The sequence below is a fragment of the Pelophylax lessonae genome (genome assembly GCF_965119305.1).
Source record: "Pelophylax lessonae genome assembly, chromosome: 4".
In the NCBI taxonomy this organism is placed as follows: Eukaryota; Metazoa; Chordata; class Amphibia; order Anura; family Ranidae; genus Pelophylax; species Pelophylax lessonae.
The window spans coordinates 30,889,839-30,907,357 of NC_138771.1; positions in this window are offsets into that span (position 1 = coordinate 30,889,839).

Here is a 17,519-nt window from a genome sequence, read left to right on the forward strand (position 1 = left end):
AAGTCATCTCCACCACATCTAGATGTCTAAATGCATTGAGTTGCTGCCATGTGATTGGCTGATTTGTAATTTGTATTACCAAGCAATTTAACAGGTGTACCTAATAAAGTGTAATAAGATATTCTGTGTTCTAGAACGTGGTTAGGGGACAGTCAGTCACTACCCCTCCTGATCAAGTGGAATGCTCTTTAGTTCACAGCTATTTGGTCTCACCTCAGTTAAAATGGTCATACACGGATGAACCGGCCATATTTCAATCAGTGTGTGGCTGTCACCACTTGACAGAAGTCAAATGTTTGATTGGTTTTTATCTAGGGGACATGTTGGAAAATGTTCTTCAGTCAATGGCTAGGCTACAGCCAATCAGCCAATATTCTGGTGGGGATTTCCTCCATCTACCTTGTTTGTGTGGATGGAGGAATTTTAAAGTGATTCTAAACTAAGGTGACCAGATTTTTAAAATGAAATTTGGGGACGTATATATATATATTTTTTTGTATTGACAAATTGCACAGGACTGCATAATACACAGAGCGCTGGGACCAGGACTGCATAATACACAGAGTGCTGGGCACAGGATTGAATAATACACAGAGTGCTGGGTACAGGACTTCATAATACACAGAGAGCTGGGCACAGGATTGAATATTACACAGAGCGCTGGGGAAAGGACTGCATAATACAAAGAGCTCTGGGCACAGGACTACATAATACACAGAACACTGGGTACAGGGTTACATAATACACAGAGCTCTGGGCACAGGGCTACATAATACACAGAGTGCTGGGCACAGGGCTACATAATACACAGAGCACAGGACTACATGATACACAGAGCACTGGGCACAGGACTACATAATACACAGAGCGTGGTCACACGACTACATATTACACAGAGTGTTGGGCACAGGGCTACACAATACACAGAGTGCTGGGCACAGGACTAGATAATACACAGAGCACTGGGCACAGGACTACATAATACACAGAGTGTTGGACACAGGACTACATGATACACAAAGCACTGGGCACAGGACTACATAACACACAGAGTGCTGGACACAGGACTACATAATACACAGAGCGCTGGGCACAGGACTACATAATACACAGAGCGCTGGGCACAGGACTGCATAATACACAGAGCGCTGGGCACAGGACTATAAAATGCACTGGGCACAGGACTACATAATACACAGAGCGCTGGGCACAGGACTACATAATACACAGAGCGCTAGGCACAGACTACATAATACACAGGAGGGTGTTAGGCATAGATTGCAGGTTTCAGAGGTTTGCTATGCACAGAGGACACTTCTGCCCCCACATCCATAGCTCACCTCTGTACCCTTCTCTCACAGATTATCTCTGCCACCTCTTAGCCCTTCCCCACGCAAACATGCCCTGTGTACAGTAATCCAGCTCTGAAACCGGGGACAAAACCGGGTACAGACTTGGTCCAGGGACAGTGTCCTCAGTCTGTGTACTGTCCCCGGAAACCGGGGGATGTCTGGTCACCCTATTCTAAACGGTAAATTTTTTTTTTCTTTCAAATAACAAACTTTATACTTACCTGCTCTGTACAATAGTAGCTCCAATCCTCCTCTTTTCAAGCTCCCCTGTCACTCCTGGCTCTTCCCCTGCTGAGTGCCCCCATAGCAAGCTGCTTGCCATAGGGGCAGTAGTGCGGGCTCACTTCCGAGTCTCGCTGTATGTGTCTATAGATATAGACAGCAGGACTCGACCCCGCCCCACCAGTCTCCCTCGCCACTGGCTGTGATTGACAGCAACAGGAGCCAATGGCTCCCACTGCTGACTTTAAGCCAATGAGTAGAAAGAGAGCAGACAGAGCCTCTGCTCTTGTGCACATCTCTGGGTCAAGATTGGGCTCAGGTAAGTATAAAGAGGGGCTGGGAGGAGGGGATGGGAACTACATGCAGAAGGTTTTTTACCTTGATGCGCAGAATGCACCTTCTGCCTTTAGAACCACTTACATGGACCAGAATTAGAATTTTGATCCATGTATGGCCATCCCCGTTCAACAAAATCAGTCATTAACCACTTAAGCCCCGGAGGATTTGGCTGCTAAAAGACCAGGGGTTTTTTTGCGATTTTTTACTGCGTGAATGGGCATATTGGAAAACTTTTGTGGATCAGCTGCAGCTGAGGAGCACTGCTGTCAGAATACAATATGCCAGTGGGGAGGATTCCTCCATCCACCTCACTTGTGTGGATGAAGGAATCTGTTTTTTTCGATCATCTATGACTACCGGGCAAATGTTTTAAAGTCATTCAACATAAAGGAGATCGTAGTACACAGAGAGCAAAGTCGTAACTTAAACCGTTTGTTACCCCAACACTTCATATTCCTGACATGTGCCTGCTACACCATGTACTTGTATGAGAAAGTCTCCTGTTCTCTTTGTATTGCTTCCTTTGTGTGAAATCCCTGATGTTCCTGCCAGTCCCTTGCTTTCTTAATTAAAAAAACTGACCACACTAAGCAGGAGAGAGCGTGGTCAGTTCTCTAGCTATGCTGGGAACTCAGCCTGCTCTCCTCCAATTATCAGACTTGTCCTGGCACGCCCCCGCTGCACAGTCATTCACAAGCAATCTCTGTGTGCTGCTGTCCCCCCCCCCCCCCCCCCACTCTTATGAAGCTATGAACAGAGGGAATGTGATCACTTATAAAAAAGGGTAAAAACTTATTTATAATGTTTTATTTTTTTTTATATATATATATATATATATATATATATATATATATCTATACAAAAATGTTTTGCCTTTCATTTCTATTTTAAACTGAATGGGTTGTTTTACAAAGTGATCGTTTACAATCACGTTAACATTAGCCCAGCAAAGCAGTACAGCAAAATAATCCAGCCATTAAGCAGATTGTGTAGACAGTGATGATACACATGTTACCAATATGAAGTCATAGGTATCCAAAGAAGGCCCCCCGCCTCCTCATTGGCAGGGCTAAATAGTACAATGATCCAAAGCACTATTATTGAAAAATAAAGAGGAAAGCGAGGAAGAGAAAGAAAGAAGAGCAAGGAGAGGAGGAAGAAGTAAGGATTCCAGGGACTGAAAAGACAATGTGCAATATAGAGTAAATAGTACCAGTTTAAAGGTCTATACGCATATAACATGCCCATGGACCCCAAACTCTTTTAGAGCGGCTCGTATGTAGCACCCTCTAGTGTAGTGTGCTAGTGTAGGTAAATTTAGTCTTGGCTGGCAGCCAAGCCTGTGTGTTTTGAGTCTGCTTTAGGGTGAGTGACTCAGGGAGGCCCGATGACTCACCAGGCAACACCTATGTTACCTCCTCCTTCTTGCTGGAAACTTGGAGAAGCTTCCGGAAGAATGATAGGGAAGTTAGGAGGAGCTACCTGGAGTATTCAGGTCACACCCCAGAAGCACTGGAAGGGGGCAGGCACCTCATATTTACTCAGCATCAGCCCAGCAGGGGCAGGAGAGTTCGGGTGGAAGTTTGAAGATGGACTGCTGAGGAGACTGTTGGAGGCCCTTGAGGGTAACTCCCTAGTCTGGGGGTGACCTGGGACCTAGGGCTTGGATGCAGGAGGGATCCTCTTACAACCCACAGGGGAGTTCTGTCCAGTGGCACATGAGCAGGTGTGAGGACAGCAGGAGCCAGTGAGCATGTCCAGGAGATCGCCAGGGAAAAGACAGCCGAGTGGCTGGTGTGCGAGACAGTCGGGGAGGACTGAGAGACAGCCTAAGAGGACTGAGGAGGCAGTCTGGGATGGTTGTAGAGTCAGTCTGGGAGGACTGTGGAAGAATAGCCAGGAAGGCCGATGAAAGGGGCAGCTGCAGCCATTTCGGCTGGCAATGCCTGAGAAGGTGGTGCTGGGATCAGTAGCCACAGGAAGGTAGATGGATACTGGGACTTTTCTACACACCAAAGGGGCCCATTCCCTGCCTGTCAAGGGCTTTTAGTGGATCTGGCTGAGTGCCTTGTCAGATCCCATCTAAACAGTGTTCCAGCTGGGCCTGAGTCTTCTGCAAGCAAGTGATTTGCTGGAGGAAGATGAGGAGTGTAAATAGCTGTATATAGGAAAGTTGTGCCTGAAGAACGGTTCTTTGAAGGAAAGTGGGCATCCCATAATACCTCTATCCCCATCCAAGTTTAATACCCCTAATAAACTAAACAAAGTTGCTGGACTGTTTCCTGACTCAAGTTTTGTGTAAATTCAATGTGCCTGGCTGAGTTTTTAACGAGCCAGAAACTGCACTTTGTTCCAGGACCACTGCAGGGGTTAAAAATGGGGAAAAGGACTTGTGTGCTCTAACTGATTGTGACTCTGTTGCTGTAACTCAGTGTCACTGCCCATAGCAACCAGCTGGAGCAACTGCCGGCACTGTTGGACTCTTATGTTAGAACCTGCTATTCAGTGGACTGTACATTGTGCTGTCACCTGTGACAACCACAGGGAGATGGCCGCACCCTCGGATTCCAAAATGTGTGCTATCACCCGTGGCAATCACGGCAGGTGATCATACCTATGGATTACAAATATCTCCAGCATTCTTCTTAAAGCTGGAAAAAGTTACTCTATGTTCCAACATCCTGCTAAGAACAGTAAAGTGTGCCTAAAAATTTGTACTGTTGCCCATGGTGATCAGGGTAAGCTTGCTGGTGCCTGCAGGAAGGGGCCTGTCAGCTGCCCAATTATGGCTGATGCCAAGGACTGTCATAACCCTGCTAACTACAGTGAGATATGTGCTACAAACTTTGCTGTTGGTCGCGGCAACCACAGTAAATGCTTGCTGCCACCTGCTCTCAGTTGCTCGGGCACAGTTGGTGCTGAGTTGCATGTCCAGACAAGTTCTGCAAGTGCCAGTGTTTCTGTTAGCATCATCATCAATGAGCCTGCAAACTTTAGTAAAGCTAACAAGGGGTTACAGCAGAGTGTGTAGGAAAAGTCCTGCTTATCAGAGCTGAGGGCACCAGCCAGTCTGGAAGCTTGGGGGTAGAACAGCACCCCGGAGGAGGCCCAGCATGCCCTGCTAGCAGCGAGAGAGAGGAGCAAGATGGCTAAAGGTGCACGAGTGTACCCAGCGCTGACTCTGTTCCCTGATCTGCAGGAGCAGACACTGGGGGACACTGGAGTCCGGTTGGAGCATGGTAAGGTATTCGCCCTCTGCATGATTGAATGATTGAAGGGACTAAGCGACTATGCCGATTACAAGATACTGACAGCAGTAGTCAGTTCCTGGATCTGGTGCAGGTACTGTGGCGAGCTGCTCACCAGGCTGACATCCAGCGAGCAGGAGCCATTGAACTACAATATGGACCTGCGGTCAGGACTTCGCACCATACAGCCCCGGAAGTCCCAGAGGGCCAGGGTGGGCCCTAGAACATCTGCTCAAGGCGGGGTTGAGTCTGAGCCTGGTGACTCCCCTGCAAGGACAAGCGACATCAGGGAAGAAGATTGGAGGTCTGGCACAACCTGCAGCCCAGTCGGGGACCTGGCACCTGTGGGCACTGCCCAGCAGAAGCCAGAAGACATCCCTAATGGTCGGGCTGCACCCATCAACAATGCCAGCCCCACCAAGAAGGAGCCCTTGCAGGAAGAAAGCTTGTCTTTAGGTGAGTCCGTTGGGAGTGGTAGTGGAGGGAGCATAGACTGGGGGTGACCTAGACTGCAGGGAGAATTCGGACCCTTGGATGCAAAGTGTGCAGAGTGGTCATTGCACAGTAGTTCGGAGAAATAGTGGGAGTAGGGACCCACTTAAGAAAAGGTGGAAGTTCTGCCTGAGGTTCTAGACATTGCAGATCCAGCTGAAGGGACCAGAGGAGCTGCATGGCCCCCTTGTCAATGTCAGGACCTTATTAAACAGACCCTCCCTTACCCAGACCAGATGAATACAAACAGTGGGTAGTGAGGTCGCCCAAGGCCATTGTTTTCCCAGTAAGAGGAAAGCCCAGAGAGCTGCCCAGGTTTTCCAGATCCCAGAAGGAGATACAGCGTAAAACAGCTCTGGGGTGGAGTCTGGAGTACCCCTATGTCCCTCCCGATATCATGGACGTTGTTGAAAACTCCTTGGGAGAGTGGGAAGATGATATAGTGTGGGAGTATCTACATTCCCAAGCCTCTGCAAGTGCCAGATTGTAAGGAGACCTGGGCCCATTTTCAGGACATTCGTCAAGAATTAAGGCTGGGGTGGGCAATCTAAGATAGGGGGGTGGTTGTAAAAGCTGGACAGCCCACTAAGAGTCACTCTTAATTTAAAGAGGTTACCTAACCATAACTTTTACCTGTGAAGGAATGATGGAAGATTTCAGATCACAGGTACTACTTTACATGGACAGCATGGAGAAAAAAAATGTTTGCTGCCTGTGTTTTGTTTTACAGATTAGGCCAGCCTAGCACCCTGCCATACCAGATGTATGACCCATTCCCACCTGAAGAACCCTGGGTGAGGCCTAGTGTATTGACACCACCTTTTTGAAAAGAGCCTGATGATAGAAGAGGAGGGGCTCCTCCCATCAGAGACTCTTGAAAAAAAAAGGTTTTCTGCTGCAAGTTTGTTTATCTCTGACAGCCAATTGACAGACGGTATATATGGATAGTTAGTGATCGGATGTTGTTTTTTTTTTCTGTTTGCAGGTATTGTTGTGAATGGCTGTTCACCCTGCTGTGTAATGGACTCCAGATTTCCAGCCTGCTGGGAGGGCTTACCTCTAGGGCAGTGGTTTTCAACTCCTGTCCTCAGGACCCACTAACAGGCTAGATTTTTGGTATTACCTTGGGGGAGATTCAGACTAGAATACTGCAATCACTGAGCAGCAAATTATATCACCTGTAAAATATTTAATGTATCTTGCAAACCTGGCCTGTTAGTGGGTCCTGAGGACAGCAGTTGAGAACCACTGCTGGTCCAGCTAAAGTTTCTATGATATGTCTTGTAGAATTAGCTGCAGGGACCTGTGCATATGTGATGTATTTAAGTGATATTGCGAAAAAAAAAATGTTTTGTCTATTTTTGATACATATTTATTCTGAGCATAGCCTCTTCCCAGTTGTGTTACCCTTTCTCCTCTCACTTTATTTTTTGGGATGCCCTATTTTTCTCGTGTTCTCACGAGTTCTTTTTCTATTTTCTTCCCAGCCGTGGGGACAGGCTGTTTTTCTAGGCGGGGGTGAGAGTAGCACCCTTTTTAGTGTAGTGTTCTAGTGTAAATAGGTTTTTTGGTAGTGTAGATAAATTTAGGCTTGGCTGGCAGCCAAGCCTGTGTGTTTTGAATCTGGGTCAGGGTGAATGACTTAGGGAGGCTAGATGATTCACAAAGCAGCACCCCTACTTGCTGGAACCTTGGAGAAGCTTCTAGAAGAATGAGGAGGGGGAGTTAGGAGGAGCTGCCTGGAGTATTCATGAGGGTCCCAGCCAATCCCCAGAAGGACTGGAAGGGGGCAGGCACCTCATATATACTCAGGGACAGCCCAGCAGGGGCAGGAGAGTTTGGGTGGAAGTTTGGAGATGAGTGCTGAGGAGGCTGTCGGAGGTCCTTGAGTGTAACCCCCTAGTCTGGGGGCTTGACCTCGGGCCTGGGGCTTGGATGCAGGAGGGATCCTCTTACAACACATGGAAGAGTCCTGTTCAGTGGCATGGGAGCAGGTGTGAGGACAGCAGGAGCCAGAGAGCACGTCCAGGAGATCTCTAGGGAGAAGATAGTCGGGGGGGCTAGTGAGTGAGACAGTTGTAGAGGACTCATCTGGCTGAGTGCTATCTAAACAGTGTTCCAGCTGGGCCTGAATGTTCTGCAAGCAAGTGATAAGCAGGAGGAAGATGAGGAATGCTGAATGTTCTGCAAGCAAGTGATAAGCAGGAGGAAGATGAGGAATGTATATAGCTGTATATAGGAAAGTTGTCCCCAAAGAACGGTTCTTTGAAGTTAAGTGGGCATCCCATAATACCCCTATCCATATCCAAGTTTGATACCACCAATAAACAAAAAAAAAAAAGTTGCTGGACTGTTTCCTGACTCAAGTGTGCTGTGTAAATTTGGTGTGCCTGGCTGTGCAGGGTGAGGGATCCCTATTCACCAGCAGCTCCTATGGGGGTATTGCTACACATAATTCTCTCATGAGACATGATCCTGGAGACTTTTTTGCCATACTCGAGAGACTAGAACTGGGGTCTTCTTCCACAATTTGTTAATATACTGTATAGTTTGGCCACCAAGAAAATAAAGAAGGCCAGCCTCTGAGTGGATCGAGAAACCTTCTCCAGTGTATCATTCAAAAGGGACACTCGTGGGGATTGTGGAATATTGGCCCCCTTGTCTCATCAAGCAAGGGCAAAAACCTCTGTTCCTAAAGCCCCGAAGTCTAGGGCATTCCCACCATGTATGAAGCATTGTCCCTAGCATTTGACAACCTCTAAAGCAAAAGGGCGGCACACTTCGACAAAGCTTCGACAGCCAGACAGGAACCAAATACCATCCAGACTTAACATTTATATTAGCTTCAAGTAACAATACATTCAGTATGCTCTTATGAGACCAGTGGAAGTTGCTATGCCAAGTTTCTACATCCTGGACGAATCTGAATCAGCTTTCCAGGCACTCATGTAGGACAATTTCATTGAATATTCCATTAAGAGCCCATAGATGGTAGAGATTCCGCCCTGTGTGCACCACTTCTCATAAGACGTGACCCTAGGGCCAACACTGGTGTCTGGCTATAATAAATGTAAATAATGAGAAATTCGATAAAATCAGAGTTTCCGATGGTGGCATTTTGAGGACGTCTCAACAATGTCATAAAGTTAATGGTCCTCTATGTGTAAAACATGACCTATTCTGTAAAGACCATTATTTAGCCACCACCACCTGAAGGCCTTTGGACCATTCGTTTTTCATCCAACCAGCGTGTATTATCGAATTGTGTATGGCCAGTTTTAGGGAGACTGAGGCTTAGTTCACACTATTGTGGGTTTGTAGCCATCAATTGTGTGGGCACAGCCGCCCATTCATTTGAAATCGCCAAATGTAGTGCAGGAACAACTTTTTCAAATTGATGCACCACTGCTAATTCGGCATCAGTTTGATCAGTGCGATTGCCCGCTATAGGGTGTGACTTGTCATGCGACCTGACTAATCACATGACAAGTCACTCCAATGTGAACGAGAGCTAAAAGAGACTGGTCTTAGCTGTTTTGTAACCCTAAAGCCTGGTACACTTTTTTTTTTTTTTCAACCCAGTAGGACTGAACGAAAAAAACTGACAGCTCAGGAGGAGCCGCTGTACTAACTATGCAATGTTATTACAACGATCTCCCCTGCTGTGCTATTGTGTTCTGACAGTAGGACGGCCCACCCGCCAGACACTCCGATTAGCGCTCTCAGCCGTTAGCTGAGAGTGCTGATCAGAAGCCCATTGGCAGACCTTTTTCGGTCACAGACCAGCTTCAGTAAACACGTGCCGAATGTCGACCGGTTTCTATTGAACCAGCCGATGTCGCCCGACATTCAACTCATGTTTACTAGGCTTTAGAGTAGTTACATATAGAGAAAAAAAGCATGTACACAGAGGCGTAACTAGAACCTTCAGGGCCCCGGTGCAAGAAACCATGAAGGGCCCCCCCCGGACCCCTGCTCGGGGCCCTTCCCTTCAAGCCTGGGGCTCTTCCCACTGATCCTTGGGCCCTTTACTCTTGTTGCGGGGCCCTTTATTACGGTCCCGCAGAGGGACCCTTTCACAAGTTCTGCAGTGGGCCCCCATCCTGCCATCTTGGGGCCTCCCCACGGTGGTGGAATGCCAGGGCCCAGTCGCAAGTGCAACCTTTGCGATCCTGGAAGTTCACCCACTGTTGTTAGTAGTTTTTATTTTTTGGTATTTTATTATTTTTTATCATTTTATTTTATTTTTTTATCATGTCACTGACTATGACTCTGTCCATTTAGAGAAGCAAGGAGCTGGTAAATTACATATTTACCGACCCTTTCCTGGTTCTCTATTGTGACACATCCCCTGCAGCAGCCGGCAGGAGTGGGGAGGGAGCACAGTGGGGGGGGGGGGGGACCAGGGGAGCACACAGGGGCCCAGAGACAGCAGAACACAAGTGAACTGGACAGGAGGAGTGGTGGCGACAGCATACAGAGGAACCAATCTCCTCCATTTTCCTCCTGCAGCTACAGGAGGAGAAAGGAGGACAGTGATTTCTCTATATGCTGCCCCTCCTATCCAGGTGTACAAGGGAGTCGCACAGGTCCCCTGGAGCATGGGGCCCGGTTGTAATTGCAACCCCTGCAACCCCTGTAGTTATGCCCCTGCATGTACATAATATGACAGTAAGGCTCCTTTCAAACTTGTGCGACCCTAAAAGTCGTGCGATTTTGACGCAATTTTTTTTTGCCACGCTTTTTACTGGACTTAAAGCAATGCCTATGTCTATGGACCTCAAAACGCATTAAAGTTGGGCCAAAGTAGTGCAGGGTCTACTTTGAAGTCTTTGCAACTTGAAGTCGCGCAGATATGAACAGGACTCTTTGGAAATCATGAAGTACAACTTGTCATGTGACTTTGCAGTCCCAAATCACAGGACAAGTTGCACAAGTGTGAAAGGGGCTTAGTATGTATTTTCTGGTGATTTCTGGAGTTCTCCTCTAAGTGACCTGGTTAATTCCATTATCCGATTCTCACGTATCGCTCTCAAGCATTTAAAATCTGTTAGCATAAAACTATGCCTAGCTCAAAAAAAAAGTCTTCCTCTGCCCCTTTGTCCTGCTACCCACTTGATAACAGGGAGTCTCTTTGATTCTTTTTCTCTAAAACCAAATGCCGAACAACGGTGGTATTCTTAATGGAGACACCCCTTTCAGTGGTCATTTCTGAAGTTTTTGACTGGTTCATAACCTCTACCATCAGAAAGCCCAATAAAAAGAGAATAAAGCTCAGCCATTGAGGGGAAGAATGCCATCATATTATGTTGCCTTAGACGTCCATGCTTTTATCCTCTCCCACACACATCCTTCGTTTGCTTTCTAGTCACCCACCAACGTGGGTCTGTCGTTTGCCACTGAGAGGTTGACATCAAAGTCCTTGTCTAGCTGGCAGTCTGATGCTAATGTCGGCATTTTAGAAATATCTAGAGTAGCACGGGGTTCTGATGAATGTCTCTCTCACATGGGAAGACAAAGAATCTCGAACAAAGCCCTCTAATCTGCCACTCTGTAGAGTCCTGGTGGGCAGAATGCCGATGCCATGTACAGCCGTCTATGACCTGTGATAGCGCCCTTTTAGTTTACAAACAGGTCTAATTTAGAGGAACATTCTCTCATTTGATTATTTCATCCATTTCATCAGTTTAAAAAAAAAAGGATTAAAAGAAACAAAAAAAAGAGACAAATCCATGATTGCGAAAGGGGACAATTCAGAGGCCTATTAACTTCTTAGGCTGTATCATAGTGCTAAAGGGCACAAGGGAGGTCATCATTTATGTGTAATTTTAAGAATCAAAAAGCCTCAAATATCCATGAAATCATGAATTACTGTTTGAACCAGCACCGCAGAGTTCCATATGGATTAGAAAAACAAAAATCATGCCTGAAAGATGTTTAGATTGCAAGATCTACCAAGGACAGAAAAAAAAAAATTATCACAGGCAACAGATGAGACGAATCCACAAATTAATCTTGAAAAGATATTGCCATGGCAACATTTACATATTTGAGATTTTTGCAGCCTAAATACATTTTCATGTTTGTTTTGGTTTTTGCAAATGTTGTGTGAGCGATGCAGGAAGCATTCTAATTGGCAATAGACAACAGTACTGACTTGCTGATAAGTTAAAGTTGAACGCTAGTGGGCTTGTTCATTAATTTATTTGCAAAGAGGAAAACCAGAGCTGGGTTGTAGGCAGGTGCTGTGCTGCAGTATGTCCACCAGCCTGAAGAGGGCGCTATGTTGCTTTTTCAGGCTGGTAAGACTAGGTTGTTCCCGGTAATGGGCTCCAGGTGGCCATCTTTGGGACACTGATGTCTCCTATTTGCCGTGACTTAAGACCCATGAGATTTGGGCAGTCATCTTTGATAGAGTAGAGCTTACCCCAAAGACGCCACTGAGAATCCCCCTTATTCCAATTGACAATGACATGTTTGGTAATGCCACATCCTCTGACAGACCAAGGCTGGAAAGGAGGATTTATTTGGGCTATACATCCAACAAGAAGCGATAACAAGAAAATGGCGACAATGATAACCAGTTACAGAATAAAATAAATTTGTACAAAACAACAAAACAAAAGGGGATCAAGTATTTTGAATCCTAAATCTAGAAGAAGGTCCCAAATAAAGGCTGTACTAGAAGCTAAAGGTCTTTGGGTCTTTCCAAAAATCCCTCCTACTGGCCAATGTGGTGCTAAATGTTGGGGCCAAGAGTCTTGCGTTGGAATGCCAGGAAAAGGGTGAAAGTCACAAAATGATGGCCCTTGTTAAGGTGGTGCTGCTCCTTTAGAAGGAGGGCAAGGAGGTTGTGGCCAGCTGCCTCTCACCACTATGCAGTCTGTTATGAAGCCTCCGCTTGCTCTCTGATGACTGGAACCTGTGGCATTGGCAGTAACTCATGGCTCTGTAGCAGTGATCTCTCATTGGATCAGTGACACCCCTCTCTTTCGGCTCACTATACCTCCCTCTGGCGGCTGTGGCCTCCATGTGAATGCAGCAGAATAGCTCCACTCCGTTACTGTGGCAAACTCTGGGAACAGCAGAGTCTCCAACTCAGCAGCATCCTTCAACAGTCACCTTTCACTCTCCATGTGAGTTTTCTCCAAACAATGGCTTCTCCTTCCTCTTCCTCCTCTCTGCAACACGCTGTCCTCCTGGGACTTGTAGTCCCAAACAATTCCCACTGACCACCAATGTAAGAAGCATTCTTCCCACTGATCACCAATGTAGGGGACATTCTTCCCACTGACTACCAATGTAAGGAGCATTCTTCCCACTGACCACCAATGTAAGGAGCATTCTTTCCACTGACTACCAATGTAAGGAGCATTCTTCCCACTGATCACCAATGTAAGGAACATTCTTCCCACTGACCACCAATGTAAGGAGCATTCTTCCCACTGACCACCAATGTAAGGAGCATTCTTCCCACTGACCACCAACGTAAGGAGCATTCTTCCCACTGATCACCAATGTAAGGAACATTCTTCCCACTGACCACCAATGTAAGGAACATTCTTCCCACTGACTACCAATGTAAGGAGCATTCTTCCCACTGACCCCCAATGTAAGGAGCATTCTTCCCACTGACTACCAATGTAAGGAGCATTCTTCCCACTGACCACCAATGTAAGGAGCATTCTCCCTACTGATCACCAATGTAAGAAGTATTCTTCCCACTGATTACCAATGTAAGGAGCATTCTTCCCACTGATCACCAATGTATGGGACATTCTTCTCACTGATCACCAATGTATGGGACATTCTTCCCACTGACTACCAATGTAAGGAGCATTCTTCCCACTGACCGCCAATGTAAGAAGTATTCTTCCCACTGATTACCAATGTAGGGGACATTCTTCCCACTGACTACCAATGTAAGGGACATTCTTCCCACTGATCACCAATGTAGGGGACATTCTTCCCGCTGATCATCAATTTAAGAAGCATTCTTCCCATTGATCACCAATGTAAGAAGTATTCTTCCCAATGACTACCAATGTAAGGAGCATTCTTCCTAATGACCACCAATGTAAAGAGCATTCTTCCTAATGACCACCAATGTAAAGAGCATTCTTCCCACTGACCACCAATGTAAGGAACATTCTTCCGAATGACCACCAATGTAAGGAGCATTCTTCCCGCTGACTAACAATGTAAGGAGCATTCTTCCTAATGACCACCAATGTAAGAAGCATTCTTCCCACTGATTACTAATGTAGGGAGCATTCTTACCACTGAACACCGATGAATATTTTTAAAAAATCACTTTGAAAAACACCCACCTAGCATATCTAGCTGTGGCCATCTTAAGTAAGGGCAGATGATTCATGTAGCATTTATTTCCTAGAATCCATCTGCCCTTAGCTCAGGCATGCAGGCAGGTGGGTGTGCTTAGCTGAGAAAGCCCCTCCTCCAGATGAAAGGCTCCTTGGATGTAAGACATCATTTTGGCCTAGATAGAAACCAGGAAGACACAGAAGAAATGTAAAAAAAGAGTTTTAACCGTTTACTACCCGCCCGCCGTCAAATGACGGCGGAGCGGTGTACCTATTATCCTGGGACGCCGTCATATGACGGCGCACCAGAACAGCCTCTCGCGGAGCGGCGATCGTGATCGCGCCGTGTTGCTAGGACACGGCGCGATCCCGATCTCGGTAAAGAGTCAATGACATGACTCTTTACCCATATGATCGGCTGTGTCCAATCACATCCGGTCACATGTAAATGAGGAAGTGCCGTTATTCGGCTCTCCTCGGCTCACACTGTCAGTGTGTGAGCCGAGGAGAGCCGATCACCGGCTCCTCCTCATAGGGGACACAGAGAAATGTAATCAGGGCACTGATCACCAGTGCCCTGATTACACAAGAGGGAAATAAACTGCCATAACTGCCCACCATCAGTGCCCACAGTGCCCGCCATCAGTGCCCCCCATAAGTGGCCACAATCAGTGCCCATGGTGCTGCCCATCAGTGCTCATCAGTGCCACCCATCAGTGTCCATCAGTGCCACCCATCAGTGCCCATCAGTGCCGCCCGTTAGTGCCACCTCTCAGTGCTCATCAGTGCCACCCCTCAGTGCCCATCAGTGCCACCTCTCAATGCCCAGCAGTGCCACCTATCAGTGCTCATCAGTGCCGCCTATCAGTGCTCATCAGTGCCACCTATCAATGCTCATCAGTGTGGCATATTAGTACCTCCTCATCAGTGCCCATAAGTGCCACCTCATCAGTGCCCATCAGTGCCGCCTCATCAGCGCACATCAGTGAAGGAGAAAAATGTATTTATTTTCAAACTTTACTCACAGAAAATAAGAAAAACTTTTTTTTTTTTACAATTTTTTGACTTTTTTCATTTTTTTTGTAGGAAATAAAAAACCCAGAGGTGATTAAATACCACCAAAAGAAAGCTCTATTTGTGTGAAAAAAATGATAAAAATTTCATATGGGTTCAGTGTAGCATGACCGCGCACGCAATTGTCATTCAAAGTGTGAGAGCACTGAAAGCTGAAAATTGGCCTGGATAGGAAGGGGGTGAAAGTGCACTGTAGGCAAGTGGTTAAACAAGTAAATATAATATACCTTCCTATCTATTTACTAATACTAGCAGCATAAGGATTACATATTTATATATAAATTATGTAGAGCCAAAGGATAAATAAATACATAAATAAATAAATTCAATATACACAAAATGTGTCAATTAACAAAAATGTAAATATCTGTAAATAATTAAATACATATACAGTAGAAATGTATCACAATCAAAGGGCAAGTGCTCTTTAATGTGATAAAAAATTCCAGGTGATAAAAACTATATCGGTGAATAAAACAATAGTTATAATAAATGACTGTTGTCACAATAGGTGCTTGTGCAAGTATAAGTCACGCATATGCATACACTGGTGTGAATTAGAAATAAGTGCACAAAAGTCCATAAAAAATAGGTGATATCTTCTGTGTTAATATCAAAAGACCAAGTGCTGGTGCTTGAATACTAAAAAGTGCCTTGGTGCATAAATGGTAATGTTGGCCGCTCACTTCCTGGTTTGGCTCACAAATTATAATGAGCCAAACCCGCTTTTTGCACACACAGGTGCAAGTAGGTGTGGATAGGTAACTTCCTCCTGTCCTCCCTCTGTATAAAGGTGCTTCAGGTAAAAAATCGTCAGTGTCGCTGACACACTGAACGGGATAGGGTGGTCGCCTCCTCACACTCCTCTCTCCACCGTCACAATACGATACATGTGTGAAATAAATACAGGGATGTAGTGCTCTCTGTACTGTATACTTTATTGGGGTAAATGAAACGAAAAAACACTCACATGTACTGGCACTCAGCCAGTGCGGGCATGGACAGCGATGTGGGTGCTACAGCGTGTGCAGGATCCTCCCCCGTACGCGGATAGGGTGGTCGCCTCCTCACACTCCTCTCTCCACCGTCATAATGAGATACATGTGTGAAATAAATACAGCGATCTAGTGCTCTCTGTACCGTATACTTTATTGGGGTAAATGAAACGAAAAAACACTCACATGTACTGGCACTCAGCCAGTGCGGGCATGGACAGCGATGTGGGTGCTACAGCGTGTGCAGGATCCTCCCCCGTACGCGGATAGGGTGGTCGCCTCCTCACACTCCTCTCTCCACCGTCATAATGAGATACATGTGTGAAATAAATACAGCGATCTAGTGCTCTCTGTACCGTATACTTTATTGGGGTAAATGAAACGAAAAAACACTCACATGTACTGGCACTCAGCCAGTGCGGGCATGGACAGTGTTATGGGTGCTACAGCGTGTGCAGGATCCTCCCCCGTATGCGTTACGCCGAAAACCACGACTTCCTCTGCTATTAATTGGGGTATTCGTTTTTCATTGGTTAGCGCTGATTAATCACTCTTTATCAGATAAGGATTACATATAGTTAATGTGTATCGAGAGGGTTTAGTTTCACTTTAAGTTACACATTCATCTTGGTATTATTTTCTATCTGTCTGTCTATCTATCTACTATCTATCTATCTATCTATCTATCTATCTATCTATCTATCTATCTATCTATCTATCTATCTATCTATCTATCTATCTATCTATCTTTCTATCTTTCTTTTTATCAATTCTCATCCATCCAACTCTTCATCTCTTTTTCTTGTCTTCCTGTAGTTCCCATAGATAAAGAAGATCCTGGTCTCCTGATTCTACCTCCTATCCATTCCAGAGAACTTTGCATCTTGGAGTTTGGATTCTTTTAATGACATTGTCCCTTTAATTTCCCTGTTCTTATCATCCCGCTGTGGAGTGGCCCGAAGGCTCCCCTGATTAAATCATATGTCTCTGCTTTGAGTTTGGCTTTTCTGCAGTTGACATCTGCCCTAAATCTAAGCTCCTGCTCAGGGCTACCTCCCTTGTTCAACCTGTCAATACTAAATTTATCCAAACCTATAATGTGGATATCCTTTTAACCTATTTATCCACATAAGATTATTCCTGCCCTGGCCCCGAGGCTCGACGATAGGAACCTTTCCGTTCCTCGGTCCCTCCACCGGCTCTCAAGGTTGTCATTTTTTTGGGATTTACTTGTATTGTGCACTCTCCAATAAGACAGTAGCCTAGAGCTTACCAAGATATGTTGCCTGGGTCACAGCTAACATATAACCTTCAAGACAAGCAGTGCCATGTGCAATTGCTCAGAGTAGGAGTCAATTGATGTCTCTTAGAAGCTAATATGAAGCTCCTATTTTGCTGAGAGAAATGCTAGTTTGCTGGATGTTAGGAGATGCCTAGAAAATATTCCTGTGTTTAAATTATTTTTTTTTTTAA